Below are 20123 nucleotides of genomic sequence, written 5' to 3' on the forward strand. Positions count from 1 at the left end.
AAGAAAGGGTATCAGTGATTGAAGATAAAATGAATGAAATGAAGCGAGAAGAGAAGTTTAGAGAAAAAAGAGTAAAGAGAAACGAACAAAGCCTCCAGGAAATATGGGACTATGTGAAGAGACCAAATCTATGTTTGATTGGTGTACCTGAAAGTGACAGGGAGAATGGAACCAAGTTGGAAAAAACTTCAGGATATTATCCAGGAGAACTTCCCCAACCTAGCAAGGCAGGCCAACATTCAAATTCAGGAAATACAGAGAACGCCACAAAGATACTCCTCGAGAAGAGCAACCCCAAGACACATAATTGCCAGATTCACCAAGGTTGAAATGAAGGAAAAAATGTTAAAGGTAGCCAGAGAGAAAGGTCGCGTTACCAACAAAGGGAAGCCCATCAGACTAACAGTAGACCTCTTGGCAGAAACTGTACAAGCCAGAAGAGAGTGGGGGCCTATATTCAACATTCTTGAAGCAAAGAATTTTCAACCGAGAATTTAATATCCAGCCAAACTAAGCTTCATAAGTGAAGGAGAAATAAAATCCTTTACAGACAAGCAAATGCTGAGAGATTTTGTCACCACCAGGCCTGCCTTACAAGAGCTCCTGAAGGAAGCACTAAATAGGGAAATGAAAAACCGGTACTAGCCACTGCAAAAACATGCCAAATTGTAAAGACCATCGAGGCTAGGAAGAAACTGCATCAACTAATGAGCAAAATAACCAGCTAACGTCATAATGACAGGATCAAATTCACACATAACAATATTAACCTTAAATGTAAATAGACTAAATGCTCCAATTAAAAGACACAGACTGGAAAATTGGATAAAGAGTCAAGACCCATCAGTGTGCTATATTCAGGAGGCCCAGCTCATGTGCAGAGACACACATAGGCTCAAAATGAAGGGATGGAGGAAGATCTACCAAGCAAATGGAAAGCAAAAAAAACCCAAAAAACCGGGGTTGCAATCCTAGTCTCTGGTAAAACAGACTTTAAACCAACAAAGATCAAAAGAGACAAAGAAGGCCATTACATAATGGTAAAGGGATCAATTCAACAAGACACGCTAACTATCCTAAATATATATACAGCCAACACAGGAGAGCCCAGATTCATAAGGCAAGTCCTTAGAGACCTACAAAGAGACTTAGACTCCCACACAATAATAATAGGAGACTTTAACACCCCACTGTCAATATTAGACAGATCAACGAGACAGAAGGTTAACAAGGATATCCAGAACTTGAACTCAGCTCTGCACCAAGCAGACCTAACAGACATCTACAGAACTCCACACCCCAAATCAATAGAATATACATTCTTCTCAGCACCACACCACACTTATTCCAAAATTGACCACATAGTTGGAAGTAAAGCACTCCTCAGCAAATTTAAAAGAACAGAAATCACAACAAACTGTCTCTCAGACCACATTGCAATCAAATTAGAACTCAGGATTAAGAAACTCACTCAAAACTGCACAACTACATGGAAACTGAACAACATGCTCCTGAATGACTACTGGGTAAATAACGAAATGAACGCAGAAATAAAGATGTTCTTTGAAACCAATGAGAACAAAGACACAACATATCAGAATCTCTGGGACACATTTAAAGCAGTGTGTAGAGGGAAATTTATAGCACTAAATGCCCACAAGAGAAAGCAGGAAAGATCTAAAATTGACACCCTAACATCACAATTAAAAGAACTAGAGAAGCAAGAGCAAACACATTCAAAAGCTAGCAGAAGGCAAGAAATAACTAAGATCAGAGCAGAACTGAAGGAGATAGAGACACAACAAACCCTTCAAAAAATCAATGAATCCAGGAGCTAGTTTTTTGAAATGATCAACAAAATAGACCGCTAGTAAGACTAATAAAGAAGAAAAGAGAGAAGAATCAAATAGACACAATAAAAAATGATAAAGGGGATATTACCACTGATCCCACAGAAATACAAATTACCAGCAGAGAATACTATAAACACCTCTGTGCAATTAAACTAGAAAGTCTAGAAGAAATGGATAAATTCCTGGACACATACACCCAACCAAGACTAAACCAGGAAGAAGCTGAATCCCTGAATAAACCAATAACAGGCTCTGAAATTGAGGCAGTAAATAATAGCCTACCAAACAAAAAAAGTCCAGGACCAGACGGATTCCTAGCCGAATTCTACCAGAGGTACAAAGAGGAGCTGGTACCATTCCTTCTGAAACTATTCCAATCAATAGAAAAAGAGGAAATCCTCCCTAACTCATTTTATGAGGCCAGCGTCATCCTGATACCAAAGCCTGGCAGAGACACAACAAAAAAAGAATTTTAGACCAATATGCCTGATGAACATCGATGCAAAAATCCTCAGTAAAATACTGGCAAACTGAATCCAGCAGCACATCAAAAAGCTTATCCACCTCGATCAAGTGGGCTTCATCCCTGGGATGCAAGGCTGGTTCAACATATGCAAATCAGTAAATGTAATCGATCACATAAACAGAACCAAAGACAAAAACCGCATGATTATCTCAATAGATGCAGAAAAGGCCTTTGACAAAATTCAACAGCCCTTCATGCTAAAAACTCTCAATAAACTAGGTATTGATGGGACATATCTCAAAATAATGAGAGCTATTTATGACAAACCCACAGCCAATATCACACTGAATGGCCAAAAACTGGAAGCATTGCCTTTGAAAACTGGCACAAGACAGGGATGCCCTCTCTCACCACTCCTATTCAACATAGTGTTGGAAGTTCTGGCCAGGGCAATCAGGCAGGAGAAATAAATATAAGGTATTCAACTAGGAAAAGAGAAAGTCAAATTGTCCCTGTTTGCAGATGACATGATTGTGTATTTAGAAAACTCCATCGTCTCAGCCCAAAATCTCCTTAAGCTGATAAGCAACTTCAGCAAAGTCTCAGGATACAAAATCAATGTGCAAAAATCACAGGCATTCCTATACACCACCAACCAACAAACAGAGAGCCAAATCATGAGTGAACTCCCATTCACAATTGCTTCAAAGAGAATAAAATACCTAGGAATCCAACTTTCAAGGGATGTGAAGGACCTCTTCAAGGAGAACTACAAACCACAGCTCAATGAAATAAAAGAGGACACAGACAAATGGAAGAACATTCCATGCTCATGGATAGGAAGAATCAGTATCGTGAAAATGGCCATACTGCCCAAGGTAATTTATAGATTCAATGCCATCCCCATCAAGCTATCAATGACTTTCTTCACAGAATTGGAAATAACTCCTTTAAAGTTCATATGGAGCCAAAAAAGAGCCCACATTGCCAAGACAATCCTAAGCAAAAAGAACAAAGCTGGAGGTATCATGCTACCTGACTTCAAACTATACTACAAGTCTACAGTAACCAAAACAGCATGGTACTGGTACCAAAACAGAGACATACACCAATGGAACAGAACAGAGGCCTCAGAAATAACACCACACATCTACAACCATCTGATCTTTGACAAACCTGACAAAAACAAGAAATGGGGAAAGGGTTCCCTATTTAATAAATGTGCTGGGAAAACTGGCTAGCTATATGTAGAAAGCTGAAAATGCATCCCTTCCTTACACCTTATACAAAAATTAATTCAAGATGGATTAAAGACTTAAATGTTAAACTAAAACCAATAAAACCCTAGAAGCAAACCTAGGCAATACCATTCAGGCCATAGGCATGGGCAAGGACTTCATGACTAAAACACCAAAAGCAATGGCAACAAAAGCCAAATTGAGAAATGGGATCTAATTAAACTAAAGAGCTTCTGCACAGCAAAAGAAACTACCATCAGAGTGAACAGGCAACCTACAGAATGGGAGAAAATTTTTGCAATCCACCCATCTGACAAAGGGCTAATATCCAGAATCTACAAAGAACTTAAACAGATTTACAAGAAAAAATCAAACAACCCCATCAACAAGTGGGCAAAGGATATGAACAGACACTTCTCAAAAGAAGACATTTATGCAGCCAACAGACACATGAAAAAATGCTCATCATCACTGGTCATCAGAGAAATGGAAATCAAAACCACAGTGAGATACCATCTGACACCAGTTAGAATGGCGATCATTAAAAAGTCAGGAAACAACAGGTGCTGGAGAGGATGTGGAGAAATAGGAATGCTTTCACACTGTTGGTGGGAGTGTAAACTAGTTCAACCATTGTGGAAGACAGTGTGGCGATTCCTCAAGGATCTAGAACTAGAAATACCATTTGACCCAGCCATCCCATTACTGGGTATATACCCAAAGGATTATAAATCATGCTACTATAAAGACACATGCACATGTATGTTTATTGTGGTACCATTCACAATATTGTGGTACCATTCACAATAGCAAAGACACAAAGACAAAAACCCAAATGTCCATCAATGATAGACTGGATTAAGAAAATGTGGCACATATACACCATGGAATACTATGCAGCCATAAAAAAGGAGGAGTTCATGTCCTTTGTAGGGACATGGATGAAGATGGAAACCATCATTCTGAGCAAACTGTCACAAAGAAAAACAAACACTGAATGTTCTCAACAATGAGAACACTTGGACACACGGCGGGGAACATCACACACTGGGGCCTGTTGCAGGGTGCGAGGAGTGGGGAGGGATAGCATTAAGAGAAATACCTAATGTAAATGACGAGTTAATTGGTGCAGCACACCAACATGGCACATGTATACATATGTAACAAACCTACATGTTGTGCACATGTACCCTAGAACTTAAAGTATTAAAAAAAAAAAAAAGGAAGTAAAAAGAAAACTAAAAAAAAAAACAAAACCGTTTTGTAGCCGGGGTTCACAACCAGATTGGCCTGGCTGTGATGTCCGGGCTCATTCCACTATAGCACCTCTGCCTCCCTCATTATCATATGCTATTACATTCAACCCTGGGGTGTGTAATTGAATAGTCTTGTGACTAGTGGCCCATGATGGAAAGGTAATATTCCTACATTCCCTCTAAAGATGTTTAAGCCATGATATGGCTGAACAACTGTAGTCAAAAATGGGTATTAAAAAAGTCAAATGATCTAATGTATATTGAAGTTTGAATAATTTGCAACATGTTAAATGATATTGAGAAATTATTTCCATACCTGATACAAAAGAATCATCAGCCCTGTTTGAGTCTGTTGATAACATTCTCTGTGGGTCATATTGCCCACATTTTTGAAATAGACAAGTGTGAACTTGTAAAGGTCTTAAATTCATTCATTTATTCCCTCATTCATTAATCCATTTGTTCAATCCATTTTATATTTATTAAGTTCCAACAATGTGCCAGCTACTATTTAGGTAATGTGGCTATAAAGACAGATGAAGCTGTTGTTTTCTCAGATTGTAGTCTGAGGTTTAAGCAGGGGCTCGTGAACTGGTCTCATGTATGTTTTTAAAAGATAACTCTGGCTGCTAGAAGGAGAATGGGGCAAGAGAGGAGGGAGGTGGACTAGTTGGGAGCATTTTATTGTATTCTAGTCAAAGAATGATGGTAGCTTGGATCATCAAGGGTGAGAGAGGTGAAAGGGATACGAGGAGGTTGGGTTCAGGATACATTTTGAAGGAAAAGCCATTTGGCTTTTGCCAATAGACAGGTTGTGGGCAGTGAGAGAGAGCTGAAGATGATTCCCAGTTTTTTGGCCCAAGCAGCTGGATGAATGCAAACACCATTGTCCATGTAGGGGAGCTACGTGGGAACAACAGGCTTGGGAAGAAATGCAGATCAGTGTTGTGTTTTGGCTGCTTTCTGTTTGAGATATCCATCAGGCATATTCCCGTGGCCTTGTCCAGGTGTGGAGGCTGGGTGGGTCTGGAGCTCAGAAAAGTTCAGGCACTCCGTGCAATTGACTACCACACCCCAGCTCACTCACAGGTAGATCAACCTGGACCAGAGCTAAGGTTTCTGGCCTCTTTCAGCCAGCAATGGGTTGACTGTACATCACATGGACCTGGAGGAGACACACATGGTTTCTCTAGTGTGTGCTCCTGAGAGGCACCCAATCCCTAGTGTCCCTCCCACAGAGGAAACCCTCCAGGCAGAGGACGTGGCTCCTAGGGCTCCAAGAGGCAGCCCCAGTGGCCAACTAGAAGAGGTTTTGATCTGCAGACAACCTATTAGGTTACTTAACTTCCCCACCCCCACTGCCTACGTCTGTGGTTGATAATAATAGTAAATACTTTATTTAGAACAGCCAGGCACTGTTCTAAGCACTTTAGTGTATTATCTTGTTAATCTTCAGTCCCTCCCACATGGAATGCGCTCTTACTATCCCCATTTGATACTGAGGCACAGAGTGGGTATAGAACATGTGGCTGCAAGGCTGGCCTGGCCTCTGACCCGCTGGTGCCGATGGGCTTCCCTTCCTCATCCCTGCTCCTGCTGCTCCTCCGAAGTCCCTTTCCCTTCCTTGCTAAGCCTGGCACAGTGACGGGGTTTCTGCTTAGCCCTCAGGGCCTGCTTATTCTCCTCTGACACCTGTAGAGCTGAGGGAGCACCAGCCTGGCTCTGTGCTTTGGGGTCTTCAGTCAAATGCTATTTAGAAAAGGTGAGGCCCCCTCCTAGCTTGACCTCTGAAGCACCCTGGCAATCCCCAGAGAATTTACTGAACAAAGGCCGACAAAGGAAGGTCCAAATCATGGGAAGAGAAAGCCTCATGGTTCTTAGTACTGGGTACAGCAAGTCCCCTGGATTAGGGCAAAAGCTGCCCAACAAATCTACTTGTTTCTGCTGTGTTTGATCAAATCTTCTTTTGGAGCATTTATTGAGGTTTAAACATTTTCGCTATATCCTTGTACACTTTTTGTTAAGCTCATTGCTAGCATCTTTATCTTTTTTTAAATTTTTTACTTTTTTGAGACGAAGTCTTGTTCTGTCACCCAGGCTGGAGTGTAGTGGCACCATCTCAGCTCATTGCAACCTCCATCTCGCAGGTTCAAGTGATTCTCTTGCCTCAACCTCCTGAGTAGCTAGGATTATAGGCACATGCCACCGTGCCTGGCTAATTTTTGTATTTTTAGTAGAGACAGGGTTTTGCCATGTTGGCCAGGCTGGTCTTGAACTCCTGACCTCAGGTGATCCACTCGCCTCAGCCTCCCAAAGTGCTGGGATTACAGGCATCAGCTACTGTGCCTAGCTAGTATTTTATCTTTTATGTTGCCACTTAAATATAAAAAAATTCTACTATACCTGCTAACTGGTGGTTGTTTATATATATGAAAACTATAGGTTTTGTATACTTACTTTGCATCCAATCAGGGTATTGAACTCTTTTTTATTGTAAACAGTGGATTTTCAGGGATGAAATAGATCTATCGTGTTGAGAAGTATTCATATACTCCTACTTTACTATGTGTTTTTATGAAGATTGGCTTATCAGTTTTGTCAAATGCTGTTTCAGCATCTATGAACATGATCATATGATTTTCTCTTTAGAGCTATTAAGATAAATTATGTTAATAGCTTTTCTAATATTGAATAGTCTGAGCATTCCAGGAATAAATTCTACTCTGTCATGATGTGTTCATTTTATTTTTTATTTTTAAATTTTATTTATTTTTTGAGACAGAGTTTCGCTCTGTCACCCAGGCTGGAATGCAGTGGCGCAACCTCGGCTCACTGCAACCTCTGCCTCCTGGGTTCAAGTGATTCTCCTGCCTCAGCTGCCCAAGTAGCTAGGACTTCAGGTGCACGCCACAATGCCTGGCTAATTTTTGTATTTTTAGTATAGACGGGGTTTCACCATGTTGGCCAGGCTGGTCTCGAACTCCTCAAGTGACCTCAAGTAATCCACCCGCCTTGGCCTCCCAAAGTGCTGGGATTACAGGTGTGAGCCACTGTGCCCATCCATGTCTTAGTTTTAAATGAGTTGTTGGGTTTAGAATTGATGCCCTTATATGAGACTGATTTATAGTTGGTTTGTTTTGTATACACTTAGACAGATTTTTTTTTTCATTATTATATTGGCTTTATAGAAAGAATTTGAAAAATTACCTCATTTTTTCATGCTCTGAAACAGTTTGCATTATTAGAATTCTGTTCTTTGAGAGTCTGATAGAATTCCTCTGCTTTTTGATGCACTTTTAGGGGAGTCAATTCTCACAATTTTCTCTTTTTCCTATAGAATAGACCTGTCTTGATTTTTCTCTTTCTTCTGAGTTAGTTTTATTGTTATATTTTTCCTAGAAAATTGTTCATTTCATTCATATTAATAAGTGTAGTTCTCTTAATTGCCTCTGTATCCATGGCTACTATCCTATAATTGGTTATTCTGTGTATACATACTTTTGTCCTTTCTTTCCTCACTGGCTAGTTAGTGGTTTGTTGCATGTTGTGTTCCCCAGGGGAGAGGACTCCGAGGGGGAGCTGAGTGTACAAATATTTATCAGGGAATGCCGCTGGAATAAACACCTGTGAAAGGGAGGGGAAGGAAGCAGGAGAGAACAGAAAGAAGTCTTGCTGTAATGCAGTTCCAATAAACCTCTGGTGATGACCTGGGCAGCTCTGGAACTAGAATAGCCTATCACTGTTGTTTCCCATTAGGATGGCATGTCCGGGCTTCTGTTCCTGCTTTGAACAGCTAGTGGAGACACACCACTCCAGAAAGGGGTGCAGCTTTGAGTGAGGGGCTATCTGCAGCACAGTGTAGGGGAGCGAAAATCAGCTTCCCGCCACCCTTCTTGGTGCCTTGGCTGGGCTATGAATTAAACGAACATAAAACAGATCAACAGGAGGAAATTGTATTTAATTATGTGCACGTGCTGGGGAGTCCTATAAAATATGAGACTAGAAGAAGGGTCAAGTGATTGAAGCTTAGACAATATCTTGAGCTACAGGATGGAGGGGGAAGCTTATACAGCATATTAGTCCATCTTGCACTGCTATAAAGAAATACCTGAGACTAGGTATTTATAGAGAAAAGAGGTTCGATTTTATTGCTTTTATTTGTATTTATTTCTTCTGTTTTCTTTTGAGTCAGATGCCTAATTCATATGTTCCTTTTTCTTTCATGTTTATTTTTATAAATATTTTTAAGGTTATTTATTTTTCTCTGAATATGACTTTAGCTGTATTTCATAGGTTCTGACACATCTTGGTTATTTTTTTCCTAGAAAGTCTGCAGTTTTTGTTTGTATTTTTTTCAGACCTTAAACCTCTTAAGTTGTTTAAGAGTTTTTTTAAATTTGCAGATGAAAGGAACTTTTTGTTTTCTGGTTGTTACTAATTTCTAATTTTATTGCCTTTGACTAGAAAATGTTATAGGTACTGTTTCTAGTGTAAACCAAAAATAAAATTCTGAGCCCCCTGATGTGGTTTGGATCTGTGTCCCCACTCTATAACAACCCAGTCCAGGCAGGACCAGAAATGGTCCAGATCCTTCAGGAATTAAGGTTTGGGTCACCCTACTGCGGGTACCAATTTTCTATATTAGACTGTTCTCACATTGCTATAAATACCTGAGACTGGGTAATTTATAAAGAAAAGAGTATTAATTGGCTGATGGTTCTGCAGGCTTTACAGGAAGCATGGCACCAGCATCTGCTCAGCTTCTGAGGAGGCTTCAGGGAGCTTTTACTCATGGTGGGAAGTGAAGCAGGAGCAGGCACTTCACATGGCAAAAGCAGGAGCAAGGGGTAGGGGAAGGTGCCACAGGCTTTTAAACAATCAGCTCTCATGAGAACTCCCTCACTCATCACCAAGGGGATGGGCTAAGCCATTCATGAGGAATATGCTCCCATCATCCAAACACTTCCACCAGGAGGTGGGAATTACATCTCAACGTGAGATTTGGTGGGAGCACAGATCCAAACACCCAACCAACTGAATGGACCCCACCCTCTTGGAGAAGGGGATCCCAAAGAAACTTCACAAATTAGTTCAGACCATGATGGGAAAGAGGTTGGCTCTGCCTTGTTATACCCTCCTCCCTTCTGGAGTTTTGGCACAACTGACTAGCATTGACATTAGAGATCATAAGACTGACAAAACAGACTCTTTGTAGCAATAAGATACCAAACTCCAACCTGACTCTGGTATAGCATCACACGACAGATAACAGGCCCTAAAGGAAATCAAAGTATTTTACCCCAAAATATATTTCTTTGACATATTTTGGAATGGCCCTAAAAAGCCATCTCTTGTGGGAGAAATTTGCATTCTGTAGAGTGTCTCTTTCCCTTACTAGATCTTTTCCAGAGAGTCTGACACTTTTTAAAGTCTGAAAAGAGACATTTACCATCTATTCTCTCTGAAGCTTGCTATGTGGAGCCTTCATTTACATAAAAAGAATCTTGGCTGCCACAACTCAAGCATTTCCTTCTGCTGACTTCAACTCTTTAGGCAAATCTTAACTCTTTCAACCAACTGCCAATCAGAAAAATCTTTGACTCCACTTACTTATGACCTGTAGATCCCCGCGCTTCGAGATATCCCACCTTTCCTGGCTGAATGAATGTACAACTTTACATATATTGATTTTATTGATTTATGTCTTTTCCTGTAACTTCGGTCTCCCTAAAATATATAAAACTAAGCTGTAACCTGACCACCTCGGGTGCATGTTCTCAGAACCTCTTGAGGCCATGATCACTCATATTTGGTTCAGAATAAACCTCTTCAGGCCGGGCAAGGTGGCTCACACCTGTAATCCCAGCACTTTGGAAGGCAGAGGTGGGTGGATCCCTTGAGCTCAGGAGTTCAAGACCAGCCTGGCTAACATGGTGAAACCCCATCTCTACAAAAATTACAGAAATTAGCTGGGCTTGGTGGCACGCTCCTGTAATCCCAGCTACTCGGGTGACTGAGGTGGGAGGACCACTTGAGCCTGGGAGGTTGAGGCTGTAGTGAGCCATGATCATGCCACTGAACTTCAGCCTGGGTAACAGAGTGAGGCCCTATCTCAAAGAAAAAAAAAAAGAATAAACTGCTTCAAATATTTTATAGAATTTGGTTTTTTTGGGTTAACACTAGTATTTGTAATTTTTGAGGTTTCCTTTGTGGACTTGATATATGATCAATTTTTGTGAAAGTACCATAGGTGCTTGGAGAGGCATATTTTTAATTTTTAGGATACACAGTTTGATGCATATTAATTCAAATGTACCTTATCAATTATTTAGGTATTCTATATCTTATTTATTCTTTGCTCCACTTAATGCTTTTTGGCTCTTATTCTAGCTTACTTTGTATTTAAGATGATGGCCTCTGCTTTTTTGTTTGTTTGCATCTGCTTAGTATATCTTAGCACAAACTTCCTTTTCCAACCTTGCTACATATATTTTTTCAGGTGTGTATTCTGATTGTTGCAAAGAGGTAGATTTTGTTTAGTGATCCAATCTGAACATCTTTTTATTTTAATAAGTAAATTAAGCCATTTATGTTACTGATGTGACAGATATGTTGGGTTTAGTTCTGACATTTAATTTATGTAATATTTTCTGTATTTAGAAAAGTCTTTTTGCTGTATGTTTTTTTTCTTTGCATTAGTTCTCTGTCTAGTACTTCTGATGTTTAGAAAGGTAGCTATTTTTGTTTTGTTCATAAAAAAAATTCATAATTATAATTTTATTTAATACCCTTAGTCCTTTATTTATTTCAAAAATACCTACTAATTCCTTAACATGAGAAGTGATAACATTAGCATGCTTCCTTTTACTTCCTCTTCCCTTCTTCTTCTTCTTTTTTTTTGTTTGTTTGTTTTTTCTTTTTTTTTTTTTTGCTCTGTTGCCCAGGCTGGAGTATAGTGGCATGACCATGGCTCTCTGCAGCCTCTACCTCCCAGCTCAAGCGATCCTTCCACCTCAGCATCCCAAGTAGCAGTAGCTAGAACCACAAGCATGCACCACCATGCCCAGCTAATTTTTAAATTTTTTTTGTAGAGCCGGAGTCTTGCTATGTCACCCAAGCTTTGGCGTCCCAAAGTGTTGGGATTACAGGCATGAGCCACCACTTCTTTATCCCTTGATTTTTGTCAAGGTTCTCTTTCTTAACATTTCTTTTGAACTGTTACATATGCTTATATGTCTACTACTTGTTACATTTTAAATAATATCTTTGAGTCCCTTTTTTACAGATGAAGCCATCTGTGAACCTAATTGTCCCCCTAACTGCTTTCCCTCTTTCTCATTCTTCGTTGTATAATTTTTACGTTGTCAGGAATAATTACATTTAATATTCCATCCAGTAGCATTTTCTCTGACATGAGGTGTTTCATTTCAATACACAAATTTAAGATTCAGAAGTGATCCTCTGAATTTTACCTTTAAATGTTCTTCCATTTCATTCTCTTGGCCTCCTCTCCTCTCCTCTCCTTTCTTTTTTTGATGGAGTATTTTTTTTGCTCTTGTTGCCCAGACTGGAGTGCGATGGCGTGATCTCGGCTCACTGCAACCTCCACCTCCTGGGTTCAAGCGATTCTCCTGCCTCAGCCTCCTGAGTAGCTGGGATTACAGGCATGCACCACCACCCCCAGCTAATTTTGTATTTTTAGTAGAGACGGGGTTTCTCCATGTTGGTCAGACTGGTCTTGAACTCCTGACCTCAGGTGATCCGCCTGCCTCAGCCTCCCAAAGTGCTAGGATTACAGGCATGAGCAACCATGCCCACCCTCTTTCTTCTTTCTTAATTTTTTATTTTTATTTATCTCATCCTAACTCTTGTTTCTTCTTTCAATTAGAAGTATTTTGAATTTCTTCCATATGTTCTCTATGTCTATCATTGTTTTCTTTAATCCTTTTTAGTTATGCCTTTGTTTCCATTTTATCTTATTCTCTTTTAATTTTTATCTTTAGTGTCCTTACTGTGATTTTTTAAACTTTTATTTAGGTTCGGGGTCCATGTGCAGGTTTGTTATGTAGGTAAGCTCATGTCACGGGGGTTTGTTGTACAGATTATTTCATCACGCAGGTACTAAGCCTAGTACCCAAGAGTTATTTTTTCTGATCCTCTCCCTCCTCTCACCCTGTACCCTTAAGTAGGCCCCAGTGTCTGTTGTTTCTCTTTCTGTGTCCATATGTTCTCATCATTTAGCTCCCACTTATACATGAGAACATGTGGTATTTGGTTTTCTGCTCCTGCATTAGTTTACTAAGGATAATGTCCTCCAGCTCCATCCATGTTCCTGCAAAGGACAAAAACTCATTCTTTTTTTATGGCTACATAGTATTCCATGGTGTATATGTACCACATTTTCTTTATCCAGTCTACCATTGATGGGCATTTAGGTTGATTCCATGTCTTTGCTATTCTGAATACTGCTGCAATGAACATTGCATGCATGTGTCTTTATGGTAGAACGATTTATATTCCTTTGGGTATATATCCAGTAGCAGGATTGCTGAGTCAAATGGTAGTTCTGTTTTTAACTCTTTGAGGAATCACCATACTGCTTTCCACAATGGTTGAACTAATTTACACTCTCACCAGTAGTGCATAAGCATTCCCTTTTCTCCACAGCTTTGCCAGCATCTGCTACTTTTTGGCTTTTCACTAATAGCCATTCTGACTGGTTTAAGATGGTATCTCATTGTGGTTTTGATTTACATTTCTCTAATGATCAGTAATATTGAGCTTTTTTTTCATATGCTTGTTGGTTGTATGTATGTCTTCTTTTGAAAAGTGTCTCTTCAAGTTCTTTGCCTACTTTTTAATTGTTTTTTTTTTTCTTGTAAATTTGTTTAAGTTTCTTTTAGATGCTGGATAGTAGGCCTTTGTCAGATGCTTAGTTTGTAAATATTTTCTCCCATTCTATAGGTTGTCTGTTTACTCTGTTGATAGTTTCTTTTGCAGTGCAGAAGCTCTAAAGTTTAATTAGATGCCATTTGTCAATTTTTGCTTTTGTTGTGAAGACACTTTTGGCATCTTCCTCATGAAATCTTTGCCCGTATCTATATCCAGAATGGTATTGCCTAGATTTTCTTCTAGGGTTTTTATAGTTTGGGGCTTTAATCCATCTTGACTTGATTTTTGTATGTGGTATAAGGAAGGGGCCCAGTTTTAATCTTCTGCCTATGGCTGGTCAGTTATCTCAGCACTATTTATTGAACAGGGAGTCCTTCCCCCTAAAATGCCTATGTTCCCTGTGCTCCTTTCAAATTTTGCTTTTTTCCTGCTGATATTTTCCCAAATTTCACTAGCTCAAATTTTATCTGCTCCTGAAGTCTCTTCATCTCTATTTCTTACATTTGTTCTTTTTCTTTTTTCTTTCTTTCTTTTTTTTTTTTTTTTTTGAGACAGGGTCTTACTCTGTCACCCAGGTTGGAGTGCAGTGGTGTGATCTTGGTTCAATGCGCCTTGCCATCCTGGGTTCAAGCAATTCTCCCACCTCAGCCTCCTGAGTAGCTGGGATTACAGGTGTGTACCATTACTCCCAGCTAAGTTTTCATTTTTCATTTTTTTATAGAGATGGGGTTTTGCTATGTTTCTGAGGCTGGTACCAAACTTCTGGGCTCAAGTGATTCTCCTACCTCAGCTTTCTGTTCTTTTCCTTTGTAGAAGCAATTACTTCATTAGTTATTTTAATCCTTAACAAAATATTTTCTCATGATTTCTATCTATTTCATGGTAACATTTTCCAATAGTGATTTTATTGTTGGCAAGTTTTACTGTTCTTTTTCATCTATTTTTTTCTTATGGTATCTTTGTATCAGTAATCTGTTAGTTTCTTTCTTTATTTTTATTTTATTTTATTGTTTTTGAGACAGAGTCTGGCTGTGTCACCCAAGCTGGAGTGCAATGGTGCAATCTCGGCTCACTGCAACTTCCGCCTCCCAGGTTCAAGCGATTCTCCTCCTCTTTTTTTTTTTTTTTTTTTTTTTTCACTGTTTCTCCTGCCTCAGCCTCTCGAGGTAGCTGCTGGGACTATACAGGTGTGTAACAAACTTGGGCAAATTAGTTTATAAAAATTACAATTATTATTTTGTTATTTTTTTTTAAAAAATATCAATTATATTGTAAAAATAAATTACAATTATTATTGTAAATAAGAGATAGAGTTTTGCACTTTGGGTGAGCCCCTCCCTTGCAAGAAGAGTATTTTATGGCACTTAGATCTGACACCATTGGACTCTCTTGCAAATCTCCGTATTTCTTGTCTTTACTTTCTGCCTGTTGTTAACTGCTTTGTGGCACCTTTTAGCATCTATACATACACTTTTTTTTTTTTTTTTGAGACGGAGTCTCACTCTGCTGCCCAGGTTGGAGTGCAGTGGCGTGATCTTGGCTCACTGCAACCTCTGCCTCCCGGGTTTAGGTGAGTCTCCTGCCTTAGCCTTCCAAGTAGCTGGGATTACAGGCGCTTGCCACCACACCCAGCTAATTTTTGTATTTTTAGTAGAGACGGGGTTTCACCATGTTGGCCAGGTTGGTCTCGAACTGCTGACCTCAGGTGATCTGCCCGCCTTAGCCTCCCAAAGTGCTGGGATTAGGCGTGAGCCACCACACCTGGCTCTTTTAGCATATTTTGAAGTCTGTGAACTGTATTTATCTCCTAGTATAGCTGAAATTGAGTTTGTGGGGTTTTTTTATTCTTTTTATCGCTTTTGTATAATTTCCAGGAGAAGGAAAAAGATGCTGATTTGCATAACTGTGTTTATGTCAGACATTCTGAAGAATGACCTTCTTAAAATAAAAACCAGATCAAGTTATTCCCAGCTTAAAATCCTTTGGTGACTTCATACTTAATATAGAATAAAATCTAAATTTCTTCCCAGTACTAATAAGTCTCGTGATGGTCTATGTTTATCTCTGTTTATCTCTCCAACTTCACGTTAAATCTGTCTCATGTACAACATGCTCCAGCCACACTGGCTTTCTTGGGGCCTTTAGAATATGGCAGGTTCCTGCCCACTTTTGGGTCTTTCTCCATTAAACGCTACTTTTGTCCTGCCTGCTCTGGTCCCAGAATCCTTTACATTGTTAGGTCCATCTCATTCTATAGGACTGATCTTAAATAACACATTTTCTGAGATGCCTTCCCTGCCTACTCTCTCCTGGCCCTTGCTTGCTCCTTTCACAGCACTTAAACTTTATTTATCTTTCTCTTTCCCTTCTTTCCTCCTTCTCTCCCCCTTTCCTATATTCTTTTCTTTACTTATTACTCCCTCCCTTCCTCCCTCCCTCCCTCCCTCCTTCCCTTCTTTCTTCCTTCCCTCCTTCCCTCCCTCCCTCTTTCCCTTCTTCCTTCCTTCCTCCCTCCTTCTTTCCTTTTCTTTCTTTCTTTTTATGTTTTAGAAGTACAGTGCAGGAACAGCGATTGTCTTGTTCCTCCTTTAACTTCAATACCTAACACAATGCCTGTTCATAATAGGTACTAAGAGATGTGTGTTAAAGCAATGAGTACATTATCGAATGAATAAATGAATAAATGAAGATTGACTCACACATGAGAGTCATATTTTAACAGGGAACTTGATAAAGTCTATTGTTTACAGTGGAGAACAAATATAGGTTGGAAAAGGATCTGGAGACGCTTTCTTGGAAGGGTTGGCTATAGGAACAAGAAATATTTTGTTTGGGAAAAGAAAAAGTTTGGGGATGGATAGTAATAGCCTTCAAATGTAGGAAGATTGGGAAAAGAAAGTTTGGGGATGGATAGTAATAGCCTTCAAATGTAGGAAGATTAATCTTGCAGAAAAGCATTTTCACTGCAAGAATCATCTAAGGAGCTTGTTAAAAATATGGAATCCTGGCTAGGCGCCGTGGCTCATGCCTGTAATCCCAGCACTTTGGGAGGCCAAAGTGAGTGGATCACCTGAGGTGGGGAGTTTGAGACCAGGTTGGCCAACATGGTAAAACCCTATCTCTACAAAAAACACACAAAAAAATTAGGCATGGTGGTGGGCACCTGTAATCCCAGCTACTTGGTTACTTGAGAGGCTGAGGCAGGCAGTTTGCTTGAACCCTGGAGGCAGAGGTTGCAGTGAGCCGAGATTGCGCCACTGCACTCCAGCCTGGGTGACGGAGTGAAACTCCATCTCAAAAAAAAAAAGAAGAAGAAGAAAAAGAAAAAGGAATCCCAGGGCTTTCCCTGTATTTGATTTGCTGGGTATGATGTAGGACTAGAGAATATTTTGTTTGTTCTGTTTTTTTTTAACAAGCACCCAGGTAGTTCTTTTTAAAGAAAATGGTGGGAAATGCCATTTTATAAGAGGTAGTGTTGTCACTGTGGGAAAAACTAGGACTCATGGGCTCAAATTACAGGGAGGCAGACTTGGACTCAACAGGAGATTGTTTCAAACTAGAAGGGCCGTCAAGTGGATGAAGCTGCCTCCCTGCCTGGATTCCAGGAGAGCCCTTCAACCTTCCAGGGGCTAATCCTATAGGAAGTGAATGAGATTCACACTTAAATGGCTGAAATATTGGGTTCAAGGAAGTGCAAAGTCTTTCAAATGCTTGGGGATAGCAGTTATTGCGAGAGTGGGAAAAGGTAGCAAACAATGAGTAAACAAAACACAAAAACCACACACACATAAAAATAAGGGAACGCTGGGGAAAAGGGAAACAAAATAGTGGATGTAATTAAACCCTCATAACTTTACTGTGAAGCATGTTTTAAAAAAATTAAACCCTCGATGGTCTTGAAGAGCAGAGGAAATCACATTTTTAATATACTTAGAACCATGGGATAAACAAGATTGATGAAGTGAACTGCAGTCTCAGTTATTAACTTGATTAACTTAAAGTGCAAGGGCCTTAGCAATTAGCATGCAGAATCATCTTGCGTTTGCAAGTAAAAAATTCTGAGGAAATGGACTGTGAAGCGGAGGTCTCAGGGCTGCAGGAGATGAACTGGCCAGAGCAGATTCATCTGTAGTCAGTAAATGCCCCTAGCAGCTTTGAAGGGGGAGGGAAGCTTGTGGCCACTTCTGACCTGCAGGTGGCAAGTCAGATGCAAAAGGTCTGATCTGTTTCTGGATCTCATTGGAGGTTGCTATAGAATTGGAGGCTGATTCTAGAAACTCACTCTAGACAGGCCTGAGGGGGGCTCAGAAAGGTAGGAGTGATCATTATTATTGTTTCTGAATATTTATTAAGTCCCTTATATATTATTTCTCATAAAAATCCTGAAAGAAGGATTTAATCATCCCCATTGTCTATTGAAGAAACTGAGGCTCTGAGAGATTGTATAACTTGCCACCCAAAACATAGTTATTCCCTTAATAAATGCTTATTGAGTATTTCCTAGGGGCTAGCAAGTGAAAGATCTTAGATCTGAATCTTTACCTAACTCTAGACTGCATACCCTTTATTTTAAACGAAGGATTAACTTTAATATTAACTAATATGCCATTACAAACCTGTAAGAAAAATTCCAATAATTCAAAAGAAATTGGCAAATGGCATGCATAGGCAGTTCACACAAAAAATATTAATATAATGAATGGGGTGTAAAATTTTAAAGACATTGAAGTAAAAGGAATGCAAGAAACAAGCAATGGCATATTTGTTGAGGGATATGTAAGCTAGTGTATCCTCTTTGAAGCTCAGCTTGGCAACATCTAGGAGAATTTTAACCGCCCAGTCTATTTGGCCCAGAAAATCTACTCGCTTATGTATATATACATATATATAATGAAAGGTATATCTCTGGAGACGCTTATTTTAGTGTTGTTTGTAAGAGCAAAGGACTAGAAGCAACCCAAATGATCTTCAATTGGGGAATTATTTTAAATAAGTCATGGTAAAACATAAAATGAAAAAAAAATTACAAAGCCCACATTTAATTACTGGATGAGCCCACCTCTCAAAAATGATGGGTAGAGCCGGTGATAGTCATGGCACCTTATAGAGGGATGTAAAACTTTGTATTTCTTGATCATTTGCAAATATACTATTTATTTGGAGCCTTCCAGCAACTCTGAGAAGCAGACAGAGCAGGTATTATTCCATCCTGTACATAGACAAGGAGTTGTCCACTAGAATGGTGAGAAATGACAGAGGCCTAGAATGCAGCTTTGGGGACTCTGCCCAGTGCTCTTCACGACACCAGCATTGGGAAAATAGGCATCTGTGGAGGGAGTGTTGCCTTCCCCTGGAGAAGGGATAAGATCAAGGAATCATTGTTTAAGTTGATAGGGAGAGGGCCCCTTGGGATAGAGTGGCTTGCTCAGCTAGCAGAATAGTTTCTCTAGCTCCTGGTGAGCCTCCTCTTTCCTCCCACCTCGGGGAGCAGACAGCTCTGGGCAAAAGACACTGAACACTCTCACCACTGTTCCTGGATGACCAAAATAAAGGTAATTCTTATAGCAGATACCTCCATTGTGGTACTTGTCCCTTTGGATACTCACAGAGGCTCAAACCTGACTTTTCTATCTTAAGACCAAATAGAAAGAGAGCAGGGGAGTAAAACTGCACCAACCTTGAAGTGAGGAAGTCATGGAGATCGTCCTGTGGTTTCAGGCCTCAAAGCGAAAGAATCTCATCCTGTTTTCTTCTGTGGTAGGGTTTCAAGTCCTAGTGGCCCACTGGACTCATCTGGAAGAAGTGATATTTTAGAGCTGGTTCATATTAGCTCATGAAAACCATTCTGAAATTTTCAGAAATTTTGTGAGCCAATGGTTGAACCCACCATTATTAAAAAGCATATACACGTATAATTAAATTATTTTAAAAACAAGTAATAAATACTCAAAACTCATTACTTCCTGATTATTTTATGCTTATCTATGCTCTTGAGATTATGTACTTATATCTACTGTATGTGTGTGGTGGAAACACTATCTAATGGTATACAACTGCTCATCTCTTCCCAATTCCTGTGCTCAGTGATGTCACATCGTTAACTTAAAATCGATCATGGTGGGGGTATTTACACCATGGAAATGGGCAAATTCTACAACTAAAGCCTGATTTATCATCTTGTTGATTGTCTGGGCTTAAGAAAGGTATGAAAAAATATAAATAATGCAGATTAAACTAAAAGTATGCCTTGCCTGTAACCATTACCTTGTGAATAGCACAAAAAGTTGAGAAAATATTCCTCTAGTATTCAAAATCATTATTTGCTTCAGCAAAGAGTTACTCTTTTTATTGACAAGTAAAAAATTCTGACATAGTTTTACATTTCACTTTCATTTTTCTCATTAACACAAATGAAAAT

This window comes from Nomascus leucogenys, chromosome 1a (genome assembly GCF_006542625.1).
Source record: "Nomascus leucogenys isolate Asia chromosome 1a, Asia_NLE_v1, whole genome shotgun sequence".
In the NCBI taxonomy this organism is placed as follows: domain Eukaryota; kingdom Metazoa; phylum Chordata; class Mammalia; order Primates; family Hylobatidae; genus Nomascus; species Nomascus leucogenys.